Source organism: Pinus tabuliformis, chromosome 3_1 (genome assembly GCF_031772625.1).
Source record: "Pinus tabuliformis cultivar Carrire ecotype Pingquan chromosome 3_1, CPIR1, whole genome shotgun sequence".
In the NCBI taxonomy this organism is placed as follows: domain Eukaryota; kingdom Viridiplantae; phylum Streptophyta; class Pinopsida; order Pinales; family Pinaceae; genus Pinus; species Pinus tabuliformis.
The window spans coordinates 700,290,764-700,311,051 of record NC_142301.1 but is presented as its reverse complement, the minus strand read 5'-3'; the positions used below and the strand labels follow the sequence as shown (position 1 = coordinate 700,311,051).

The 20,288-nt window shown below is 33.8% G+C and overlaps 1 pseudogene; it reads left to right on the top strand.

The window, feature by feature from the left end:
- The first annotated feature begins 18,398 nt into the window (after positions 1-18,398).
- Positions 18,399-18,815, top strand: LOC149189060 (wall-associated receptor kinase-like 20 pseudogene; annotated as a pseudogene).
- The last annotated feature ends 1,473 nt before the right edge of the window (positions 18,816-20,288 follow it).

The window sequence follows — 20,288 nt, the reverse complement described above, 5'->3', positions numbered from 1 at the left end:
AATAAGAGAATCTCATGCACCAATTTGGTGTCTATCTTAGTTGTAACCTTAAAATTCGATGATGATGATGATGATTATTATTATTATTATTAATCGATGTTGAAGAGCTTGCAGATGTTTAGAGTTTGAAACTCAATTCACATAATTGGTATTGACATGACCCGGCACAATAGGTATTAGCTTAATTAATTGTTGGTGAAATCATTAGTGGTCTTGAGATAGTGCATCAAATGGTGGACACAAATGCATGCAAAGTTCAAATTCATTTGCATGCCTGCGAGACTCCTTTTCATAAGTTGAAGTATTTATAAACAACACCCCCAATTTGAGTTACATATACTCTTGGTGGCCTTGTCCATAATCGCAAAGTATCTAAAGCCACTAGTATTTGTAGAACTCCAATTAGCCACAAGTAGGCTTTGTGGAGATTAAGCTAGTTGCAAGCCTTGTCCGCATATATTAATTTGTCACAAACTTTCCATATGGATGTCTAGTTTGTGAAATAGTGATTTGGCACATAAATTGTCACCATCAAAATGGGTCATGACAAGAATCTAGGTATTGTAGATTTCATATATTCTAAATATGGAATGGTCTAACCTGGTCTAACTTGAGCCAACCTAAAAGAAGCTTTGAATGGTAGATATATAATTGGGAAATTGGAACAATCCTTGGTTCAATATTATATGTAAATTTTTGGTTCTATTATGGAATTTAAATTTGTATTACGGATGTAGCAAAGCCTTGGTCCTCTACCTTCTTCAATTCTTGCGAATTGAATATAATTTTTCATGAAGTAAATAATAATATTCTCAGCATTTGTACAAGTATCTCTGTAATTTTTGGGAGTTTCTTGTTGTGTGTTGTACTTATTTGGAAGTAATAATTTTATCTTCAAAGGCTCATGTTCTTGTAGAGAACATGGCATGAACCAATAAAATAATATGTTTCCATTTTATTCTTATTTTTATGTTGCAATTTGATCTACCAAGCTCAATAAATCCAATTCTAATAGTTGCACAATTTTTTAGTTGCTCTTTCCATGCTTCTTTGATTGATAACTATTGTTTTTACAATGCAGTGTCTTTTGATCTGGTCCTTCACTTGATGCAATTGTTGTTGTCTACTTGATGATCTATATGTCCCTATCCATGTGCTTGCTTTGTCAAGAGTATCATATGAGGTGATTATATGTGAAAGAAATAATTAAGATAAAGAAGAGCAACAACAAAATAAGCATAAACAACAAAAAATCATTAACTTAAAGTATAATCATGCCAACTCTTTATAGACAAAATGTTGTTCACGACGCAAACAAGCACCTTCTTCTTCAAAGCTTTAGGCTAAATCTCATGCTAGCGTGGCCAAAGCTCATTTGTTGGTTGCTCTTCCTTAGGTTCCTTCATCGAGTGAGCAATCTTTCATCGCATTCCTTTTTCAATAATATGGGGTAACTTACTTAGATCAACTAATGCACAAAAATACTTTATTCAGGAAGTAATAGTGAAGAGATAGACTTGATTTGCAATAAATTCAATACTCCACCCTGCTCGAATAGTTTGTGCCTTGTATTTTTGTAGATGGCTCATGCCTTTGTATTGGGTAGGTGTCCCATGCCACAATAGGATATAAGGAATGTAGAGTACAACGGTCTCAAAATACAAATGCAATAACAAGGACAACCTCAATGTCAACCTCTCTTTGCCAAGGCTATAATGTGAAGTAGGTGGTCATGATGAAGGTTTAATTATAATACAAAGCAAGTGGCAGAGGCGAAGGTTTGTTAGAGCAAGTGGTGCATTTATTATAAGTAAATACTTTTAGTGTCGTGACTTTGTCAAAGAAAGAAATGCACTTATTATAAGTAAATGTAGTACCACCTAAAAACTTAGGAGAAATCAAATGAGAAATAAAATATTTGAATCATTGTCTAAACTAGTAGTGGAGCTAAACAATATCATCTCAAATCACTACATTTAGTAACATGACAATTATAAAATCTCTCCCATAAGTTAAACTTGGGACAACGAAAAAACACATCAATTAGTTCAATAAATATGAGGACATTATCTTTAAAATATGTTCATCAATATGAATCTACTATTAATAATCGCTACTAAAGGCAAGCATTGACTAAAAGAATTATTCACACATTATAGGGCTTATGACAAGGATGCTAATGCTTATGGCATGGATGCTAATGCAACAAGTACAATGGTCATATTGCAAAATTAAATGTATAATTATATGAATGCATTTATTGTGATATGTCATGTTTTTTTCATGCAATGGATTTGAAAGAGTGATGCTTGTGTACATATAACATATTATTGCAAAATAGAAAGAAGGATAAATATATTTCTTTTTACCACTAAACATACAAGGATGTAAGTAATGGGGTATAGTGGGTTGTGACGAAGTTGCATGTTAATGTGTATGAGAACTATGATGCCAACATCATAATATCATTGGCATCAACATGTGATCTTGACACTATGGATTGACTTATACATGAGATAATAAATTATACAAGTGTACAATATATGGAACATCATAAAAACCTATAAATTGGAGGGTGTTGGGGATTACATTTATCCTAAGCCGTAGAATAATATCCACACAACTTCTCCATAATGAATAACAACTATATTCTACCTTATTTTTCCTTAGAATATGAATTGTCTTCCCCTCAAGCTCGTAACTAAAAAAAGAGATCCTTAGTACCTTGTTAGCCCCACTGACTATTGACTCATGAAGAGCCCAATCAACAATTGAATCAAGAAGAATGAATGTGTTACAAGTGGAATTTAAATCAAAATGGAAAATCCAACCTTCCTTCTTTCAACTTCTAAATTAAATCCAATTAACAAGAGCCATGTGGTGGCATGTCAGTGCTTTTTTGTATAGATGAATTATGTGCATGTAGTTTTATCTGAATTCCTATGTTAATTTGCAGGTTGTTGTGCAACAACAAAGAGAATTCTAGGAGAAAATATAAACTTTTAATTCTATTTAGTGGAGCTACCTAGAATGGTAGAGTGGCCAAAACCATAACATATAGGTGAATGTTAATGTGTTTGTAGGTTGATGTGGTTGTGGGTTCAAATCCAATTGATTTTGATTCACATGGTTAATATACTAACCTGAAATTCATATCTTGATTTATGAACATTGGGAAAGAGGGCATCTCTTATATTTCTCTATCACAATTTTAATTCTAAAACTCTATAGTTTAATTGTTGATTAATGTGTTTGTCTTAAAGTCATACTCGAGGTGATAATTTTTCACGAGTTCTTCCCCACACATCGGATGTGTTCATAAAATTGGAAATGTGTTTCAAGGTTGTATCACATATGATTCACATTTCCACATGGAAACAAGTGTGGTACTACCCTGTACTAGATGTCCCCTCACAACATAATTTGGATCTCTTTCTCTAATTGGCAATATGAATATGAAAGATAAACACTTGATATATTTTAATTCAGACTTTTTTTCAATATAATTTTTTTTAATATACTTTTTAAAAATATTAGAGTTAGGGCCCAGTTCCCTAATTGCTAGTTTCAAGATGAATATTGCATACATACTAGATTCTTCTGTCAATTTCGATTGCACCCATGGTTCATGTAATTTTGATGCTTACATATCAAACAACACCTCAAAAAAACATAAAGGTGATGGAAGACCAAATCTTACGTAGGTCATTGGTGCTCTCCAAACCACCCTCCCTTTTCCAAGAGAGGATGTTAGTAGTTGGGAAATTAAATTTAGTTTGCTTTCTAAGTGGGCGGGCCCTTTTAGTTTTTTCTTTGAACCTTTTATGTTGCTAACAGTATAGGTCACCAACTATTATTAAGGAAGAATGAACCAATCTTTGTTCTATTTGAAAATATGAAAAATGAAAAATGTATGTAGCCTTGCCATCTATAACAGAGCTACACACTCTTTAAAACAGTTAAAAATGTATAGGTAGTTCATATGGATGATTGCATTGGCCAAAGCTAAAAGAGAAAAAGAAATTTTGGCTTTTGTGTAGCATTTACAAGAGAGTAATAAAAATTAACCCTTCCTTTCGTTCTCTTGTAATCATTGTTTAGATATAAAACCGAGTTAACTACCAAAAACTTCACGAAAATATTCTTAAAAAATGCAGAAATTGTTGTAAACCACTGCCCATGGATGGTCTCAGAAATTTCCAAAAACCATTAAGGCATTTCCAACCTTCTCAAAAGACATCTAGGATTACATAGGTCTTTTGATTCTTGAATTTTAAATTTGATTTTTAAGCCTTTATGTTTTATTTCAAATTTAAAAAAGTCTCTTTACAAAATGCACGGATATATGCATGTATCTACCTATACTAGAGTGCCTGATTTTTTAGGATCATCATCGAACACTCCATAACCATACATAGCATACTCCCATCTTCATGTAAAAGAAGGAAACATGTACAAAATAATATGGTCTTGTATCAAATCATTTAAACAATATAATGACATATGTGGAAATCCTTGTGCATTTGAAGTAATTTTTGTATCAATGAGGTCATCTCCATGCCTTGTACGCCTAAGGGTGTGGAGCATGACAAACAAATATAAAGACCAGCATGATTTATTAATATTATACATAGTCAACAATAATATCTAAATGCAAATAAACATGTATAGACATCATAAAATACATAAACATGAGTAGTTTGCATACATGAATACATACTTATATGTATTAGCCTGGAAAGCAATTGCAATAGTATTATCGACTAATACTATTTTATTTTTAGTACATTAATATGTTTATTGTTTATGATTATTAATCACAAAGAGAATTCAAATTATAGTCATACTGCTTTACCTATTGTCCTGTAGTTATAATATGCATCCCTTGTAAGTATATTGTGGTGAGGGAGAAGTGAAAGAACTGAACAAAGGGGTCAGGTGGAATAGACATTTTCTTTATAATTTGTTTAAATTACGAAGTTGAAAAGTTGAAATATCTAGAATTTGAAACATCTAATTTTGAAATACTAATGGGAAAATGGTAAATGAACTTCCCTAACTCCATTACATAAAAATGTCTATTTTATTTTATTTGTGTAGTACCAATCAAGCAAAGTCTATTCACATGTGGTTTCAGGTTGGATAGTCAATATGCGCCTCAACTTTTAAACACAACATGAATAACAATCAAATGAAAGATAGTATCTGAAGTACCTAGTTAGTGGGTTTATCTAGAGCAAAGGAACCTGACAAGCCCAACACCGGGCTAGAACCAACAATAATATCTCTCACAATGTTTCTTATATGGAAATCAAGAAATGCCTTAACAGCTAAAATAGATCCACCAACAAATTTAGATAAAATCCTATTCAAACCATGTAAGCCAATTGATAATATAAGACTATGCAATAAGAAAACCTTCCAAATTGTTAATAAAATATGACACTTATGTTGATATTGTATACATTGTACTAAGAGATGTCTGGTTATTTCCTAAAGTATCGATAGATATAAGTCTTGTTGCTTGTGTAACTAAGCCATGATTACATAGTTCATCTAATTTTTCAAAAGAAGAGGCAAAATATTGTACAATTCGAGTCAAACAAATAGATGCATGTTTGACCACCTGCGAAACAAATATTTATCATTAGCTCGAAGAGGAAATTTAATTCGAGGTAAACATTCAAAGGATGTACCTTAACACCGTTGGAGAAAATTTCCAGATAAGATAGTACTACCATTAGAGGACCAACACAAAGGCATGTAATTGGGTGCTCATGAGATATCTTCTCAAGTGCTTCTAAATACTGCACCACATGGATTCATAGATTTTGGTGAAAATAGTCAAACAATCGAAAATTCATTATGGGTAGAAGTGAAATAAGCATTTCTTTCAAGTTGCATGAATAATTTACACATATGCAATACATAGTACATACTTGCTCTGCCAAATCCATATACTCAATAGTCAGCAACCGATCGCAGAAAGAAGGAACAACACCATAATGCACAACCGAGACACAGGCCTGGGGAAGAACATCGCAAAGATGAGTTAAAGATCTGGCAGCCAGAAGCATTATTTCTGGACTGCTCTCGTGGTTAAGTAATGTTACTAGCACTGGCACAAATGAATCCACTGAGAAACTGCTCAAAGAATCCTCAGTGGAAATGGATAAAATTTCACAAAGCTGGCTGAGAGCGTCAGTTTGACGACCAATCTCCCCCTTGACCCTCAATCTTGACAAAATTCTTTTTAATATGTTGTTCTGCTATGAAAAGGGCATAGATCCAGGCAAAAGATCATCTCGCCTGACCCCCAGTTTACGTAAAAGGCCCTCTAATGCACTGCTTGCAGTGGTGATATTATGCTGAAGACTGTTAACACCTTCATCTTCATGATCTTCATCTGAATCATTATTACTAATTCCCCCTCCTCTTTCCCTCTCGTTAGCCTTTTCAATCCCTTTGTCATCATGTTCTCTCTTTGAGGCTGAACCAGAGGACTCCATTTCCAAATCCACGCTAGCCAATTCAGGGTGGAAGCTTGTTATAGTAGAACTAGAGAGTGCCCTGATCAGCGAGTGAGAATGCAGTGGAGTTGAGGAAGCAAAGGCACACGCAGAAGAAATGCGAGCTCAGTTGTTGGCCCTAGATGACTAGGTAAAGGATGGTCTTTGCACTATGGCCTCTGCTCGCTTTTGACTTCATGTTTCCATAAAAGAATTTGCCCCCACCAAAATTCCTTCATCGATAGTACAAAGCCATATGCAGCAGATGCTTCACAAATCATCCCCGCAACTCAAATAAACTTCAATTAAAATCTCTGGCGCAGTAACCTCACGCATTGGGTTTTGGAACCCTAATGTAGCAACATGTCAGATGTCAACCACATTGGGAAACCCAAACCTAAAATTATACCATATATTTTTATGTGTAAGCCAAAAAAATTCTTGTACAATGTAAATAATACCAACAAAAAAATCATATATATCACACAATGACATAACAATAAATATCTTCATATAATAATTAACTCACTTCCCTACAAATTATTTAATAAAATCTTATAATATTTTATCAACTCAAATAAAATATTTACCAAAATCTTTTAAAATTATATTAAAATTAAATCTTTTCTTTTAGTTTTTTCACAGCTTTAATTATAATCGCATTTAACAATTATCTTTTTATTAAATAAGAGATATATCTCATTCAAATAAAGAAAATATTCTTTAAAAATTTCAAAACTTTAGTTTTATATTGATATTTAACCATTACCTTTTTATTAAATGAGAATTTTGAAGAGGCCTCTCTCATTAAGATAGGGAAAATGTTCATCCTTAACGTATGGTTAGTTATTCCTTCCTCACGTTCTTAGTGTTTTGCGCATTATTCCTTCTAATTTGAAAACAATATATCCAACACTTTCAAGGATTTTTCAACGAACATATAATATTGGATTTTGTTACAGTGAAGTGGTGTTTTTTTAATAGGGTTGATGAAATTATAATAAAAATATATTAAAAACATAAATGTACAAAATCATAAACATGTACTGTTTTTCGTAATTTAAATGTGGGATAGAAATACAAAATCTTAAATATGTATTATTTTTTTGGTAATTTAAATGTAGGGTGAATTGTTAATTTGAAAAAAGGAATGATTGTTATCTTTCTTTCTTTTTTTTCCTTTCCACAAATAATATCTTGAATTTATATCAACTCTATTATTACAATAAATTTAAATTTTATTAATAATAATAATTTATTTATTATATATATATATATATATATATATTTTGTGGGTGTTAAGGGTTTTAATGAGGGCACTTTCAGGGATGAACCCACCACTCTCGAACATGGTGGTTATTTATGTTGAGGGGTGCGATCTATACTAGCATACATGAACATACAAGCCACCAGATGGCTTTCGTTGGATTTAAATGCACCCTCTGCGATGGAGCCTCGGGCATTAGGTGATGAGGGGAAGGGCAAAGGTGAGGTCGATACCTTTGTAGAAACTATTATGTAGATTTGCAATTGCTCATGAAATTTAATCAAAACCACAAGACATGCGCCGACTTTGTTGCTCTGCGAAATTCAATTCACAATTTAAAACATCAATCACAAACATGCAATGAGAAATAACACACATGAACACAATATTTTCTCCCGGGAAAGAAAACTGCTAAAAACCCCAATGCCTGCTTGCATTAATCTAATGAATAGAGATGTTTTACAATTGCTTTGCTCAATTGAGAACAACCTGCAAGTGAATAACTTATCGCTTTGCTCATTGAAAAGCTCTAACCCAAACTTAGTCAATTTCTCCCTCTGCTTGAGCTCCTATTTCCTTGCATTGTTCCTTGAGGAATTAAGCCCCTATTAATTAGGAAATTCCTCCAAAATGCTTGCACAATTCCTAGGATTGATCAACTAACCAATACAATGAACTATACACTCAATCTAGTATATAATTAATTTTACACTTCCTTGGAATCTCCACCACAGCTAGGGAACTCGAATTCTCTGCATGCATGAGCTAATTTAGTTGCATGCATCAGTTAACTGGATCATCTTTGAGTTAGATTATTGTCCCACTACTCAACTGACCATGCACTATTTCTATTAACTATTGGAACTAGTTTAACCGAGTACAATTGAAACTGATTGAAGTGGATTGTTATAAATTAACAAACAAACATGCTTAACTGAACTCTAACTCCTCCAACTCGAATTTACTAAGTAAATTGCAGAGGGAGTGATATGTGAATATAATATAAGTCCAAATAAAATCTAAGTTCAAACATTAACATTTGAATCAATTTTATGTTGGTTGATAGTTATAACAGAGCATGGCACAACTTGGTAGCGTGCCATATTGGGGTGATGGAGGTCGTGGGTTCAAATCCTGCCGCTCTGAAAGAGAATGGGAAATAGTCACATGCGTTGCCGGACAAAGAATATATGTCAATTTTCGCTTACGATGGGAAGAATCAGAACAACTAGATTCCAAACAATAAATGGTTACCATCACTTTTTAATATTTTTTATTGGATGGTTTGATTATATACATATCTAGAATGAAACTATGTTTATGATCCATGATCTCCCATATGGTGACCACAAGCCATGTCACACAAGTTAACATCATCCAAGTTGTTTGCTAATGTGGAAATTCGAATTTTCTCAATTTAATCAAGGCAAAATCAAATTGAGAATTTCTTGTTACATTTTTTACACTCCCTCTCAGCAAGAAGGGGATTATCAACCACCCCTATCCTGCACCTGTGGAATGTACTGCATGCAACACCTCTCACTATTTTTGTTGCTACTGCAACATATGCAACTGAGAACCAAAATAAAATTAAAAAAACAAAAACAAAACAAAAAAAACATTGAATCAATTGTCCGTTGGGAAAACTATGTTGTTGTTGACTCTACTATTGAGCCCCGTGCTCTGTTGTCAACAATCCTCTGCACTCCTTAATATCTGATTGACACTTATCCTCTTGCTAGTGAATATTGTGGGCCCCTGTAGCAAGGTAATGATCCATGAGGAGAACACCTCAATGGACCCTACCCAAATTTCTGCAACTCTTGGACTAAGGATCTACATCGCCCCACCTCACTCCTGGAGGTATGGTTGCATGCATGGTGAAATTTGATCTACTCATACTATTGTTGCTACTTCTTTGTTGCTGCTTTTGCAATACTTCTGCAACTACTGCAATAATGAGTATGATCTCCCCATATCCTAAAGTACTAGCTTCCACAGGGCCTCTGAAACTAAACTCCCTCTGGGTCTTGATCTCCCTATGGGAAATTTATCTGCCCCTCAATCTGTCGATATCAATGATCACAACTCCTTTTTGTGTCACTAAACATTGGTTCACTGATCTACCCATTAGAATCCTTCTTTCTCCATTAAGAAGTCTGCACATAGGGTCTTCTGCATCTACCCTAAACTAGTGCTCCATCAACTCTGTCTCCTAACAACTCATTACTTCTTCAACAATCATTGTACACAAGGACTTCAATGACTAGTTCTAATGTGAATCCTACTCTAATACCATGTAGAAATTCTGATGTATACTTGCAACTGCCGATGAAATTTTAATCAAAATCGCAAGACACAAACCTACTCTACTGCTCTGTGGAATTCAATTCACAATTTAGAACATCAATCACAAACATGCAATGAGAAATAACACACATGCACACACTATTTTCTCCAGGGAAAGCAAACTGCTAAAAACCCCAATGCCTGCTTGCATTAAACTAATGAATAAAGATGTTTTACAATCGCTTTGCTCAACTGAGTACACCCTGCAAGTGAAGAACCTATCTCTCTACTCACTTAGAAGCTTTGACCTAGACTTAGTCAACTTCCGCCTCTGCTTGAGCTCTTATTTCCTTGTGTTGTTCCTTGAGGAATTAGGCCCCTATTAAGTAGGAAGTTCCTCCAAAATGCTTGCACAGCTCCTAGGATTGTTCACCTGACCAATACAATGAACTATACACTCAATCTAGTGTATAATTAATTGAACACTGCCTTTGAATCTCCACCACAACTAGGGAACTCGAATTCTCTACATGCATGAGCTAATTTAGTTGCATGCATCATTTAACTAGATGATCTTTGAGTTATATTGTTGTCTCGCTACTCAATTAACCATGCACTAGTTCTATTGATTGTTGGAACTAGTTTAAATGAGTACAACTGAAACTAATTGAACTATATTGTTATAAATTAGCAATCAAACATGCTTAAATGAAATCTAACTCCTCCAACTCGAATTGTTGAGTAAACTAGGTGACACAAGCCATGTCGCACAAGTTAACATCATCCAAAGTTGTTTGTTGATGTGGAAATTCAAATTTTCTCAATTTAATTAAGGCAAAATCAAATTGAGAATTTCTTGCTACATTTTTCAACAACCTTGACCTCCTTATTGTTGGTGCTTAAGCTATTCTTGAGGGGTGTTTTGATGTGCTTGGGTTCGAGTGGGATGGTGTGACGAAGAGGATTTGGTTCATTGGTTTATTGTACTTGAGGTGGTGGGAGAGTTGTAAATTTGGGCTCACTGGATCTACTCCTAACATTCAACAGTCTGAGGAGCACCCCATCGTTGATCCATGATGAAGTTATGTAGGTTGTCTTCCCCCTTTTCTTGCTATGTTGCTTGTATTTTCGCTTTGGGCTCAAATCTGTAAATTTTTTAGATTTGCATGTGAGGTGGGGGATCTGTGAGTAGTTTATGAATCTAGTTTCAAGTGGGTTTGAAGGAAGTCGGTTGATGTCTAGCTTTAACTTCCTAGGAATTGAAATGCCTGGGATTTTCTTTGAGTATTTAGTGCTCATGTCTGAAAATTTTGGAGTTGGGGCATATTCGTCTTCCTACTCTTGTTTCCTTCCGTCTTTAATGGTTCTCTATAAGTTGTGGTCGATACTCCATGGTTTCGTTTATGGTTAATGGTGTTGGGGCATGGGGTTTATGTGGCTATGAGGAAGTTACTAGGTAATCCATCTCGCTACATGGTCTATGTTATGAGTGTTGGTGATGATGTTGTGGGATGGTGTTTAAGTCTAGGGGAGATTGTATGTGGTGGTCCTTCATGTTTTTTTGTAGGTAGAGGAATATTCAATAGTTGTCACAGGTATGCCCCCTTTTTTGTTCCCATGTCGCTTATGTAACATATGCGTTGTTGGGGGGGGGAGGTAGTAGTCTGCAACGACAGCGGAGGGCGAGGCTCTTCGCTCAAGATTCTGATGCCACATATTTTAATGCAGTGTTGTCAGAGACAAGAAGAGAAGTTGGAAACTCAAGCTGGGGTGGAGAGGCAATCCCACCCTGATTCTGAAATTATGGATGAAATGTCTACCTGGATTCCAGACCTTGGACACACTAGAGGAAGGAAGAAGCAATATTTGAAATTAGTGGCTTTATTTTGGCAAATGAAAATTTTGTTGGGCTTGGTTATGGAGGACAAGCGGGTTGAGAGGTACAATGTCTTTAACACCTTGGAAGACATTAAGAGAATGTCGAGGAACAAATTGTTCACCTTAGATAAATTGGACGCAAGGGCTTGCCCATGTGGGGGGGTGCTTACCTTGTGACTATGATAATGTTGACCCTTTGGGATCAAGTGTCAAAGCTCTAGCTACTATCTCATCTTTTGAGTCTGAATGACTCATTCTGTCTTTTAGTTTTTTTTTTATTTATGTTTGGTTTGTTTTTGGACAACTTAATAATATGGGCTTTAATATTCTATGTTGTTATCCAAATTTAGTTGTAATGTTGAGTTTTGGGGCCATGGAGTATGAGGAACAAAAAAGTCCTTTGATGGTTAGTTATTACAACAATGTAATTTTTTTTTTTTTATAATACAAAGTGGTAATTAAAAAAGCAAGTTCATTAAATTTAAGATATAATTTTGACAAATTGTTTAATATGTTAACAAATTAGAAAATTGTAAAATTGCAAAATATTTATCCCTCTCTGATCGATTATGATTACATATAAGTTGAAACTAGCACAACCAAATAAATTAAAGGCATAATTTAACTTATAGACGAAATAAACGTTTTCACCAGAATCCAGTAAAACAATTTCAAGAAAGAATGTAATTTTTTGTTGTTTAAGATGTATTTTCGAATGCATAAATGGATTCAACACCCTGAAAAGCCCCTAGAGCACTCAAATTCTGAAGATTAAACAACTTAAACTCAAGTTTTTAAAAATCTCTACCGGATTTTGATTAAAATTAACTAGAAAAAACATCGTAGAAAAGGTTATTTCATCTATAAGTTAGACTACGCCTAAATTAAATGGCTAGTAAATGCCCATACACATGAAAATACATACTTCATGATACATCTCACATTGTTAAAATTAAAAAAATCATAAAAATAAAATAAATTGTATCTTTATTTTAAATTATTACTATTATTAATTATAAAAAAATTAATATATAAATTAAACGTATATACATTTAATAAAAACATGTAACACTTGATTCTTAACCATCTATATAAAACCCCACTTTAATATGGGGATTCTTAATCTCTTAATAAGCTTTATGACAATACCATGGCTTATCAATACCACATACCCAAAAGCCATAACTCATTTAATATGGTTTTTTTTTGTTAATTAATCAATTTATTTAAAAGAGAAAAAAATGGCATAACTACTTTAGAAATAAATCTTAGCCTTTGATTTGTAAATACTATTAAAAACATTCTAGAATATTTCATGGAGATTAAAGCCCTACCTTCCACTTGATAATTATTTATAGTTAAATTAAAATTTTGGAAGCCCTATTCTAAAATAGACATTCTTATGGGCATAAAATAGAGTTGATAAGAATAATAATTAATTAAAATAATATTAATTAATTAAATTTATTTATACAAATCTTATGTAAATTTTCACATTTATTCATAGCGTAAGATGAATTTTTGGAAAAGATATGTGTTTGCGAACTTAGTTTGTCTAATGTTTCATGTGGATACTCCGCCTATCATTAGGGACATAAAGCTTTGAGATGATGTGAACGGGTGCCGCTAGGAGAATAAATAGAATGAGGAGGAAAATAGTCATTATAAAAAATGAATTAATTATTAAAAATGAGTCAAATTTCTTGAAGAAAGGAAACAAAGGCAAAGGAAGGAAAGGAAAGAATCACTCAAGAGTTATATGATAAGAAAATATTAAATATATGACAAGGTGAGGTAAAAAGTCCTAAAATTAAGATTTCAAAGAAACTTATAGGATTCATAGTTTAGTTGTTATAAGTTTGGAGGTTTCTAGTATTTTTTAAAGTCAAATTTGCTCAAAATCTTGTAGTTTGTCAAAATCACAAGTTTGAGCTATGAACTCTACATAATTGGATGCATTTATGCATTCAAAAACAGATTTTAAATAATATAAATTCACAATTTGACCAAATATTGTTTTGCCAAATTTTAAAACTTCAAAACCTAGAATAATTAAACAACACCGTTATAAAATATAAAAGATTAACTTTTAATTTAATCCAAAAAGAAACTTATACCAATTAAAATTTAAACTTTTAATTTAATTTATAAAGAAGAACTATAAAATAATAATGAATTTAAAATATTTAATTAAAGAATTGAAATTAAAAAAACTTAAAGATGATGTGGCAAAGAGGGGAATAAATAAAATGGGGAGGAAATTAGCCATAATGCAATATTTCTAATTAATTATTAAAAATGGTTAAAAATAGTCAAATTTCTTAAAAAAAAATCAAAAATAAAGAAAATGAGAAGAAAGAATCACTCCAGAATTATGTAGGAAAATAAAATATTAAAGATACGATAGACTAAAGTAAAAGTCTTAAAATTAAGATTTTAAAGAAACTTATAAATATTAAAAATTAAAATTTTTAATTTAATTTTAAAAACTTATACACATAAAAAATTAAACTTTTAATTTATTTTAAAAACACGAAAAGAATTACAAAGTAATGAATTTAAACGTATTTCAATAAAGAATTTAAATTCAAGATTTTTTTAATTGACAATTAAAATTAGAATGTAAAATTATATTTGTGTGTGAGAGATGACAATGACTATGATGATTAACGTCTACTAAGACCAATATGGTCTATGAACCTTAAGAAAGTAAGAGATTAATTGAGAGTCTTTAATATTTTATTTTTATGATCGAAAAGAAAGGAGAGAAATGTTCTGAGGGCACCATAATTTTGTTGACTTAACAAGTCAAGAAGGTTGGTAGTGTGGCAAAGATTCTGAAAATTAAAACAGATGTGAGTAATAGTCAGACAATCCAAGAGAAAGTGTTTTTCATCTTCAACCTTCATAGTATTGCAAAGGTGGCAAACTCTTTCATCCCAAAGTGCTTTGGGAAGTAACGGACGCCTGATTTCACTTTGAAGCTCATGAGAATTAGTTTTTATCTTGACAAGGTCCATTTTCTTCTTAGCACTGGTCAGGGAAGAAATATAATTTTGGTTAACAAGATTTAGGTTGATCGCCTCTTTATAATACTTTTGCTTCATTTTTACCTCTAACTCCTTAGCATGTAAATTTTCACAACTAAGAATATGATGATGAGAGCTTCTGGAATAATGTGTAAAATTATTAAGGTGTTTGACATTTTGGGTGAATACTTCACCCATCCTAAAAGACGATACTCTTCAAATAAAAATGATAAATTAAAGTGTCCACTCAAAATGTGACAAAATATTCCAAAAACTCTTATCACATATATAATTTTTTAAATTATATATTTTAAAATATCTAAATATTTTGTAAATTGTTCTCAAAATTAAAATATAACATTTTAAAGTATTTTTAAAAATTTCAAATATTATTTCTATAATAAAAACAATATCGATATAGAGTAAAGTTCTGAAAAATATATATTTAAATGGAATAAAAAATATAAAAACATAATATTAAAATTATTAATAATTTAATATATACTATTATTATTATTATGATGTACAAATAATATGTCAATAGCATTACAAACATTACACATATTTAGGCCGATAGGCCTTCCTTTGAAAGGAACCTTTCGTCGTCGTTCTCCTTCTCACGCTGACACCTGCTTATATGTTCTGATTGACAACTGTTCAGGGTATCGTCGTCCTTCTCCTTTTCACGCTGACACCTGGTTATATGTTCTGATTGACAACTGTTCAGGGTAACTATCTCAGACTATTTCTCCTTCAACAAAACTTCTTTCCGATTTCTGCTCCTCGTGCTTTCCGCGTTCTGCTCTTCCACGACCTGCTGCCATAATGCTTCCCGTTCCACGACCTGCTGCCATAATACTTCCGGTTTCTGCTGTGCACGACCTGCCTTGCTACCATAACAATGAATTTTGCTCTCCGTTATTCAGTGCTGATTCACTATCCTGCTATACCTGTTCTATTCTGCTATACCCTGTTCAGGTGCTCAGAGTTCTGTTCAAAGTTCAGTTCAGTGGTTAGTGCTTTGAAGATTGCGTTTTCTTTTGGGTTTAATTTATTCTGTGTGTGTTTTTAGTTTTTTTGGATGGCTTGTTCTCTTTTGGCTCTGGGTCAGACGTTGGCTGGTCGTTTTGAAACATAAAATAGGACAGAGGATGTTGTGGGTGGGTGGGTAATGGTAGAGGTGGACGACTGTATTTGTTATTTAAAACTTTAAATGAGGATGTAAGTTATTAGTTGATGATTGTATTTGTATTTTTTATATTAATTTTATTCTATTTTGTTGATGTTGATATTCTCAGTTGTTCGGTGGGTGAGTGCAGGCAGATTCACAGCTCCAGATGCTGCTCACCATAACCGCTGCAGCCAGTTTGGATTTCCATAATTAGAGGTGAGTTTTATGTTTGATTTTTTGTTTGGGGCTTCTTTCAGTTTTAGGTTCTATTTGTGTTTGGGTTATTTTTTTAATGTTAATATTCTAAGTTTTTTAGTCCTGGAATGCAGGCAGAATCACAGCTCCACGGGCTTCTCAGGATAACTGTAGCCGGTTTGGATTTTTCGTAATTATTATTACAGATGAGTTTTATTTTTTATTTTTGTTTGGGGTTTCTTTCAGGTTTACCTTTAGATTTCTGTTTGGGATTTTTCCAGATTCTCATATTTGTTTGATGGGTATGTTTAAGATATTTGTGCATGTTACAATTTCTTAAGGGTTTATGGTTTTTTTGTTCTCCGAAATATATTATAATTCCGTGCAAAGATTTGGAGAATTTTCGTTAACAAATTCATATTAGGTTTTTTCTGATTAGCAAAACCAATAAACCCATACTCATATAATGCTTATGATATTCCTCACCTATTCAATCACAGATATTCCGCTCCAGAAACTGATTATCCTGGCTCTAATCTCACTAATCTCTTGCTCTGTGTGCAACAAAACGAAACCAAACCTGGGAAACGCAAAACCCTCCTCAGCTCAACTGATATTCCAAGTGTTTTGATGCTTTGGCTCAAAAAACAAACTCCCGTACTCAGACTTTCGAAAGAATTATCCCCTGCCTCTCACCTTCGGCCATCAGCCATCGGCCATAAGCCTCCGATCTATTCGGGGAAATAGCCTACTGTTCCGGTTAACCAAACCCATTGGCCATCGACCTCCTATCTGTTCCTGGAAGTAGCCTACCCATTCCTCCGATCTGTTCCTGCCTACCCATATAGTCTTTGAACTCCATTCATATCAAAGGGTGGGTTCTATACACAGTTTTTAAACCTATGAACTTTTGTTTTCTATATGTCATGCATTCCTTCCCACTCCATACTTTTTTGAATTTCAAACACTACACTCTGTGCAACAGAACCTGGGAAAATACTGCCGGCAATTTCCCTTCGAATGTTCTCAATACACAAATATACATTCTTTTTTATTAAGCTGAGGATTTTAGTACGTTGCCATTGGCACATTGATCACACCCTTCCATGGTTTTTTGGATGGATGGTGGTATTAATTGCTAGATTCAATAGCGGCTGGTAACCTTGCAGGACTGTGGGAATGGGTTTTGTGGCCTTCTAACTTTTCTGGACATTACACTTCAATGGAAAGGGTCAAGCCTAACATGCTATTACTTATTACTGCTTGAGCACGCCTAATGGTTAAGAACACCCGTTTCCTCCTAAGAGGTAACCGGCTCAAATCCGTAGGGGTAGAGGGGGGCTCAAATCCATAGGGGTAGAGTAACCGGCTCAAATCCGTAGGGGTAGAGGGTGGCTCAAATCCGTAGGGGTAGAGTATCTACATCTCTGTAGACCCATTTCATTCCTGTTGCATGAGAGCCAAGCATGACATAGCTTGTTTCCTTTTTAGTGAGACTTAACCTGCTATAATCTGGCCACTTCTTCAGGATAAGATAAGCAACAGAGTAGACATTAGTCGAGCATTTCTTTTCCCTGTATCTCAAACATGCTATACCTATATACACTGTCAAAGAATAACCTACCTAACTTTTGTGGTTAGCAAGTCTTTCCTGTTGCATGAGAGCCAAGCATGGCATAGATGAAATGATTACATTCCCCTCCTGATCTATGATTACATTCCCAATGGGACCTTATTTGAACATCTCCACGTGACCTCCAAAGGAAGGTTCCTGGACTGGAGAACTTACTTGAATCTTGCTCTTCAAACTGCAGAAGCACTGAATTATCTCCATTCCACTGATTGCCCTTCAATATATGATAGAGATGTCAATTCCACAAACATCTTGCTTGAAAATAAAATGAATGCCAAGGTTTCAGTTTTCAGGCTATCTGGTCTAGCAGAGTCAGGCTTGTCACATATCTCCACATATTCTCAAGGGATAGTGGGGTATTTGGATCCTGAGTGTTACAGAAATTACCAGCTCACTGATAAAAGTGAACATCTTGCTTGAAAATAAAATGAATGCCAATGTTTCAGATTTCAGGCTATCTGGTCTAGCAGAGTCAGGCCTGTCACATATCTCCACATATTCTCAAGGGATAGTGGGGTATTTGGATCCTGAGTATTACAGAAATTACCAGCTCACTGATAAAAGTGATGTGTATAGCTTCGGTGTGGTTTTGCTGCAACTGCTGACATCACAGAAGGCCATTGATCTCTACAACAAATCTGATGTTGTGAATCTGGTAGTGTATGTGGTTAATATATCAGAACAGGGAAGGATCATGGATGTTGTCAATCCTCGGTTGAAGGAGAACACTTCGCAAGTTGTTCTGGAAATCATGAAGGAAATGATGCTTTTAGCGATGAGTTGTTTGCAGGAGAGGAGGCAAGAGAGACCCACTATGAACCTCTACCATAATTTTGTATTGTAGGCAATGAAACTAAAATTCTTGTTGTCCTCTGGCCAAATGACGGTTTGAGTTGCTTGAGTTTTGATGGCTTCGTATATGAACATGGTTAGAATTTTGGATAGCTGCTTTCTAGATTCATGAATTTGGTTATAACTGTAAAGTTGTAAAATCATGGGTTCAGTATGTTGTATTTGCATCATATAGAAATTCATGACAAATTTCTTAATTTGAAGCATATAATTATTTAAGATATAAGTCATTTCTTAATTTGAAGCATATCATTATTTAAGATATAAGTCATTTCTTAATTTGAAGCATATCATTATTTAAGATGCCTAAAATTGACTGCTGGAATTATGACCTTATAATCTGAAATTCTTGAAGAGGACAATGAATAGGTGTCCTTATGGTCGATATAAGAATAGGGTCAAACTGGAAATCACTTCTGATCAATGTAGTGACAAGCTTGTTAATGCTTTCACATATTGGAGCTTCTCCTTAATTATTTATTTCCAATCCTATAGACTATTATAGCAGCAAGGGAGCATGTAGTAGGAGTGATTAGAGACTCTAATGGATTGGTTAAAGAATAAGTCGAGTTATTGGAGACTCTAATGGATTGGTTAAAGAATAAGCCTTCTGAAGATATGTTCCAGGACATACTCCATTGTAGCATTCCGAAATTGAGTTTGAGGGAAATGTTAGCATAAGAAGACATTCATACAGATCTATTTATCCACATTATTTGCTGGCAGCATTATTCCCAAATCTCATGAAGTAAACGGGCCCACTACTTTTAATTTTTCTCATATTAAATAAAGATCAAATCTAAATTTTGAATCCGGTGAAGGGACATTGCATAGTTAGTAACTTAGTACTTCCTGTAGTGAAGAGGATACTCTAAATGCTTTCCCAGTTCATTATCAACCTTTTATGCACTTAGATCTAACAATTGTTTGTCCTGTTTAAAGAACGCCCTGCCAAAAGGGATGGCAAGCAGTGCATTGGACATTGGCGGAAGAGAATTCAACTTTGAGGGTACATATGTTGAGGAAGTTTGCCTTGGGTTAAAATTGTGCAATTTTCTATCTTTTAAATGATGAGGAAATTGTAAAATTTCACTAACAAATGTTGTCAGGAACGCCACATAGAATAATCTTGAGTGCGATATTTCTTGAGGTTTGTTGTTTATGGTAACTTTCCCTTACAATACTATTGTTAGTGAAATTATAATTTTGGCCAAGGAATAGTGTTTTGGAACCCAATTAACAAATTTTCCAACAATTTTCCCAAATTTTCCCAGACTGTTTCTTGTTTTTTTTCCTCCCTATGCATTGTTCATACTGACCAAATTATTGGTTTTGTTGTGTCACTGAAAAAATGTAGAATCATGGCCCATGAAAACTGAATTTTTCGTTTATATGATATTATGAGTTGAGTTGAGGCAACTCTGTAGCAATAATATATTTTAATTTGTGATATTAATGAAGAATA